Here is a 7,142-nt window from a genome sequence, read left to right on the forward strand (position 1 = left end):
ATACTCATGTCAGACACTAGTCTAATTTCAGGAGTATACATTGCTAGGTTTAACAGATACATATGCTTTTGTGTACAAATTGATTACATAAAAATATGTAGTCTTCAAAAACTTCAGAAACTTACAGAATGTGGCATTTAAAATGGTCTTATTGTTTTAAAGATTCTTTGACAATAAGACAAGTCATTTCTTGGCAGCACTCCACCTACCTGAAAGAAGATAATGAGCATCGAAGAACCTCCATAAGGAGATGGATTCTAATGTGGCAAACAAGCCACTCAGATAAATAAAATACCCTCCCTTCACAACAGACAAATTCAGCCTAAAATGGACAAAGTTAAATGCAGGATAGGTGGACTGCTGAACTCTGCCAAGACAGGGTAAGCAAGTCCTAAATAGTTCCTCCTTCATGTGTATATCTGTTAGGAAAGATGCAAATGTGAAGGTTACACACAGGTCCACAAATCACACCATGAGATAGGTTCTACGTGGGAGGTTTATTAAGGGAAGGGGGTTACAGAGAGAGGGAGAGAGAGAGACAGACAGACAGAGCCAGAGAGTGGAAGACGAAGAAGAAAGAGGAAGAGAGATAAAGATAGAGAGAGAAAGGGGAGGGCTCCAGTTCTCTTATAGGGTGACTCAGGGACATGCGCAGGTAGTTCCAGATGGTCAGGGTGTCTTCACAAATGCCTGATAAACTGGTTAGGTCCCTTGGAGCTGGCCGTAGAGGTGCCTGCTTACTGGTCCCAACATTCTTCCCTTTTTCTATAATTAAAAATAGGGAGCTTGGGCTGCCATTTATAAGGTAAGTTAAAGTATATAAATTTAGGCTCATTGGAAGCAGCTCTTGGTTATCATGCAAGTTGAGAGAGAGAGGAATTATAGCAACAAATGGTCAGGTTGCAAGGTTAATAATAAGAGAAGTCTCTGCCCTGGAAAATTTAGGGCAGAGGGTTTAGGGTAGAGGGTTGTCAACAGAGAGGGTTGCCAGCCATGCAAGGCAGCAGGTAGGGACTGGGGAACACTGGGAGGACCTGCTGCTGCTTGTCCTGGTCCTGAAGCACACCACTTCAGCCTTTTGTTAACAACAAGTGGATAACAGGCATAGATTCTCTTCTTGCTACTTCTTGCTGACACTGGGGGCGATGTAGGGAGGTCAAAAGGGTAAAGTGTCGACAACGTCCAGGAAGAATAGGCTGCTTTGATGCTTTTCCAGGTCTGTGAGAACACCCATTGCTGGGAGGGAAGGTGCAGGTCCAGCTTGTTGGAAGTCTGTAAGGTCAGAGCCGAACACCTGTATCCTGTTGGAAGTCCGTGAGGTCAGAGCTGAACATCTGTAGCTGTTTTGGCGCAGTTGTGGCTGTAGGAAACATCTGTGTCTGCAGGACACTAAAACAGAAAAAAATCCTGTAGGTAGACATTGAAAGGTTTGGATCGATGAGGTTTGTACATGGGAACCTCTGTCTACCTGGACGGGACTTTATTTACCCAACCACTGGCAATATTAAAGAAGGCTTTGTTTTTGATCTGTCATTGAGGTGAGGTTTGTTTACAGGAGCATGTAAACTTAGAGGCCCTGGTGCCAGCTGACACTAGGTGTAGAAACCTGAAATTCCCCAGCCTGTCTGGAGGGACGGGCATCTGGGTGTGTCCAATTGGGGGCAGAGAAATAGAGGAGCCCTGTGGGAGAGGGGACCTTCCCTGAGCAAGCAAGCGAGCATGTGCATGAGTGAGGGGGGAAAGGAACCCGTAAGAGGGGGTGTACCACCCAAGGGAGAGTGTGGCCCTAAAGTAAAAGTCAGCATAGAGGGTCAAACCTAGACAATTGAGGCTATGGCTGAGGGGGGTCCCCGTCTCAAAGATAGTAGGAAGTTGCCAGAGCTCTGTGGTCAAGCTTACCCTACCAAGAGAGGCATGTATGCTGAGAAAATGGAGTGAACTCACCAATCCAGCCAGTGGTTGTATGCAATAAATAGAAGTAGATTTAGGTGGACTTCCTGCAGCTAACAAGAATTACTTTTAAGTTTTAAGAAAGAGATAAAACTTTAAACATGTTAGTATTACAATTGTATTGTGCATTGAGAAAAAGGCAGTAGACATACACGTGTTAACGGCATAAGTACCCTTTTTAAGGTGAACTCTGAAAAGGCAAAAAGCCTTTTATGAAATAAAAGGGAAACTCACTTGATCTTAACTTTAGTAAGCATAGACATTACAATCTTGAGCTTAGGACCATAATAGTGGCATAGTGGTATAGTGGAATGTTTTTGTACCAGAGTCAGATTAATAAATTAGAGTTCTACTGATAAAGGTCAAAACCCTGGACAGTTAATACAACAGTAGCAGAACAACAGGAAGAAATATTAAGCCTTTTTACCTATTTAAGATACCTTAAATCACGTTAGACCTTATAACCTTTATAATTTGCATTTACCAACCTTAAAACATTTTTTTAGAACCTTTAAGTATTTATAAATTGTATTACCAACCTTAAGACACATTTTGGACTCTCAAATATGTATAACTTGTATTTTTATAACCTAAACTCCTTTAATCCTTAGACCCTACATAAGATATATCTATCTATCTATCTATCTATCTATCTATCTATCTATCTATCTATCTACATATATATAATATATAGATTTTTTTATTTAGTGATATATCTTAAACTGATTAGTGAGCTAGCAGTGGATCTAATTGCCTGCTCTTTAGTTGCAAAGCTACCATTAGCTTAGCATAGCCGTCAAGGTGATCAGAGATCTGAGAAGGATAAGTTATGAGCCAAATAAATATACCAATTCATGTGCCAATCAAAATGACAGAGATGACTTGTTAGTCCATCACCTAGACAGTGTCCCTAGTTCCTGGGGTCTCATAACATCATGGGCAGAGGTGGTCCAGCTAGGTACAGAAGATGAGACTGTTTCTGTTGAGAAAGAAACGAGACAATGGCCTCACCTCACCCTTAGCAATGTGAAACATTGACTCTCTAGGTGTTTTGTCCACAGTTTTGTCCACAGTTTAGGCTGGGCCCTAGCATTGGGCCAGTTGAGGCAGTGTTGCCCAGTGGTTAGCATACCACAATCCAGAGTCAAAGTCATCTGTTGTTGTGCCCAAATCTTCTCGGAGACCTTGGAGAGCTGTGCCAGGATTTTGGGACTCTCTGTTACAATAAGCTTACACATGTTAAAATGCCATATTCAGATCTCTGACAAGCTTGAGGGCCAGTGTATCTGAGTTACTGTTTTTATCATCTGTTCTAAACTATGTTCTATAAAAGAGAATGCTATCTAGAACTACATTTTAAGTAGATTTATAAAGGTAACTTTAGTTACCCATCCTAGGCTTAACCTTAAAAAAACTAAACACAGACACTAGGTATAGCTCAACATCTTAACCAACTGTAGTTGTTAGCTTAACTTTAAATTTGCTGCAATTGACAATACCAAACATAGCCATTAGGTGCTGCTGATGATATAGCAAACACTGTGGAGCATCCATAATCCCCACAACCAAGTGTTTTAACTTAGTGATTAAATAAGTTTTAGAACCAACTGCATTACAGAACAGTACAGAACAATTTTAAACTGTAAGAATTATTCTGGCCACACCAATCCTATCAGCCAGAATTCTTTCCCCTTAAAAGAGCATGAAAAAACATTTTGTAATGAGGAATCACCAGCCTTTTAAATGAAGTGCAACATATTTAAATACAGTTTTTCCTCAAATCATATTAACTCTCTGGCTTTTTATAATACATTCACTAACCTTTTGTAACATTTTATATACCTTAAAAACTCTCATGAAAATCCTTTCCATTTTGACAAAGAGGAGTTTTGAAACTGACTAATTTTTTTAATCTAAAATTACTTTCCTGTAGCAGATAAGATGGTCCAAGGTCACATAAATTCTAAGGAACTTAGAACAAGCTTTAAGGAACTCGGTGAAACTTCCTCTTTTCTCTGTCTCAAAGTAGAGAACAGGGTGGGAATGTTTTTTCATAAACAAAGTAGCTTAACAAACAAACAGCTCTCCACAAGGTACATTTTAAAAACTGCATTTTTTTTAAATTAGCACAAACAATATGGCAGGGTTTTATTTAGTAAAATTGATAAAATAAATACCCCAAATCATTGTCATACCCAAATTTCTGATAAACATTAAACATTTTATAGCTTTAAACATTTAAAAATTTTTAAAACCTGTTTTTGTAATATCAAAATAAAGTACCCTTTTTGTAGGAGAGAAGTCACAAGGCATAACCATAATCTTAACAAAAGCAGATTTTAAAACCAGAAAGGAGAGGAGAACCTCCCCTATTAGTGGACTTGGGGAGTGGCATGCAAGCAGAGGGAGGAGGGAGGGTGGGATTGGGAGGAGAGGAGGAAGGGGCTTATGGGGGGATGCAGAATGAATAAAGTGTAATTGATGAAAAAAAAAAAAACAGAATTTACCAGTAAAAACAATTTAATTTCTAAAACCAATATCAATTTAAAATAACTCATCCTTTTAACCTAGAAGGAAATGAAAATTATTTGACCAAGGTTTTCTTTTTCTTTTTTCTTTTTTTTTATCCATACCAAGATGGCGGTCACTTTAGAAACACATAGGCACATACTTTAGATACAAAAAAATACTGCACAGAGACATTCAAACAAACAAACAAACAAAAAAATTAACCAGCTGGCCAAATTTATTGAAAATAATGATGAAGTTAGGGGTGTCCCCCTGAACTTTGGCAGCTGTGATCACCTTGATCATGTCTTGCTACCCAGATACAGACACCTTGAGCTCTGCGGAATTTTTAGAACAGAGAACAGAAAGTACTACACGTACAGACATTGCACAGCAACATTACACTTAGGGCTGGCATAAAAACCTCCCAGTCAGGTTCCTGGAGTCTTGGGATTCCGGGACGAGCCCTCAAAATGTTGTGTCCAGTTTATGAACCCCAAAAGACCAGAAATGTAAACCCAATGAGAAAATTATAAAGATTATATAAAGCATTTGAAAATATGTGAGTGGAATATAGGAATTAGGATGAGAGCTTTAAAATAGAAGCTTCTTGGGAAAGGGGAGTAGGGATCTCACTGGAGAGAGGCACACGGGAGGCGGGGACTCTTTGCCCAAATTAAAGATAGCGCCAGCCACATGGAAGCGTCTGATGTAACCAAGGTCCCACCATTTTTCCCAAAGCCAAGATGGCTGCACCCAGGCATTTTTGTGGGGATTTTAAATTTTGTAAAACTCCCTACCAAGTTTTGAAAAGTCAATTACGGCGCAGTGTGTCTCCAAGTCTCAGAGCGCTGTTGGCCACCTGGACTGGCATGACAGGCTGTTTACCTTGGCGAAGACAGGGGGCTGACTGCTGGCAGCTGAGCCAGGCAGGGGGCAGAAGGAGTGAGGCGGGGGCAGAAGGAGTGAGGCGGTGGCAGCGGTGGCTGGGTGGAACTTTATCCACTGGGTCAAATGCAGAACTCCTCAGATTTAGTTTAATGGTTAGAAGGAGTTTAGTAGGAGGACAGGAGGAACAGGGAGGAGTTTTAGAGCAAACGAGAAAGAAAGCTGGGGGAATGTACTGTGGCATATGGGCATTACCCATCAGGAGCTGAAAGAGACAAGGCCTTTTAATGGCATCCCAGAAGAAGGAGAGTCTCCAGAGAAAGCGATCTGGTCTGGTCAATATCTCCTCAGATTTTTGGCCAGGGATCAAGGGCCCGGTGCCCCGTTAGTGAATGTATTATAAAAAGCCAGAGAGTTAATATGATTTGAGGAGAAAACGTGTTTAAATATGCTATACTTCATTTAAAAGGCTGGTGATTTCTCATTACAAAATGTTCTTTTATGCTCTTTTAAGGGAAGGGGGTTACAGAGATAGGGAGAGAGAAAGATAGAGCCAGAGAGTGGAAGATGAAGAAGAGAGAGGAAGAGAGATAAAGAAAGAGAGAAAGGGAAGGGCTCCAGTTCTCTTATAGAGTTACCCAGGGATACGCACAGGTAATTCCAGGTGGTCAGGGTGTCTTCACAAATGCCTGATAACTGGTTAGGTCCCTTGGAGCTGGCCATAGAAGTGCCTGCTTACTGGTCCCAACAATATCTGTCAAATATTCTGAGCCAGAAGGCTAATGATGATTCTCCAATGTTATAGAGAGTTATGGGTGACTGTTCAGTAGCAAACTGTCTCTGTCAATTTTTATTTTTTGGAAGTTGCACTTCCTATTTACTCTTCTAATTTTATTCCTTCTCAAGTCTCTGATGGGGTTGAAGACCAAATAGTTACAGTACCACTCTTAAGCTTAAGTGGTTTAGAAGTTAAGAAATCTTTTCATATAGGTAATACCAATAAGGATAAAAGTTAATTTAAGTATAGAACTTTAAACTTGTCAAGATAGATAGGATAATCAGATACTTTCTTCTAAGATACACTCTCTATGTGCTAAATACACATGGCCTGGACATTGCACATGTAGATTTTACCTAACAGTTTTCATAATTTCATAATTATCATTGTATTGAAAGAAAAGGAGCCTTTTATTGGACTTAAAGGGGGAAATGTTGGTATAATGTTCGTTTTTTTTAATATATACACCTTACCGCTGTTCATTCAAATAATGGTTTCTCCCCCACCCCACCCTCTGGATATTGCATTGTGATACTCATTCTAAGCATCCTGCCTCATCTCTTTTGCAAACAGGACAAAATAAAGCAACTAGACACAATGTTGAGTAGGGAGGAGCCAGAGGACAGGAAAGAGTTGAGGAGCCAGAAGGCAATAGATGAGTGGGAGAAGGAGGGGTGAGAGGAGAATTGGGAGAGCAGTGCAGGAGGAGAGATCTTGGAGGACATGGAGCATGAACCAGACTTAAGATTTTATGAAAAGCAAATATAATATGGAAAATTTAAACGTTGGGAAACTACGGACTTGGATGTTTAGGAGAGAGTAAATATTGCCCAGCATTGTGTTCTAGGTTTAAGTAAAAACCCAGTCTCTGTGGGGTGATTTGGTTATACAGCTGAGTAAGATTGGCAGCAATCTTTACTAGAAAATAAACCAATAGTAAATATTAATAACTTCCTACAACACAGGACCAACAATCTTCTTTGGGGAAAATGTGGAATATTTCCAAAACTGAGTATTA

Source organism: Meriones unguiculatus, assembly GCF_030254825.1.
Source record: "Meriones unguiculatus strain TT.TT164.6M chromosome Y unlocalized genomic scaffold, Bangor_MerUng_6.1 ChrY_unordered_Scaffold_42, whole genome shotgun sequence".
Taxonomy (NCBI): Eukaryota; Metazoa; Chordata; class Mammalia; order Rodentia; family Muridae; genus Meriones; species Meriones unguiculatus.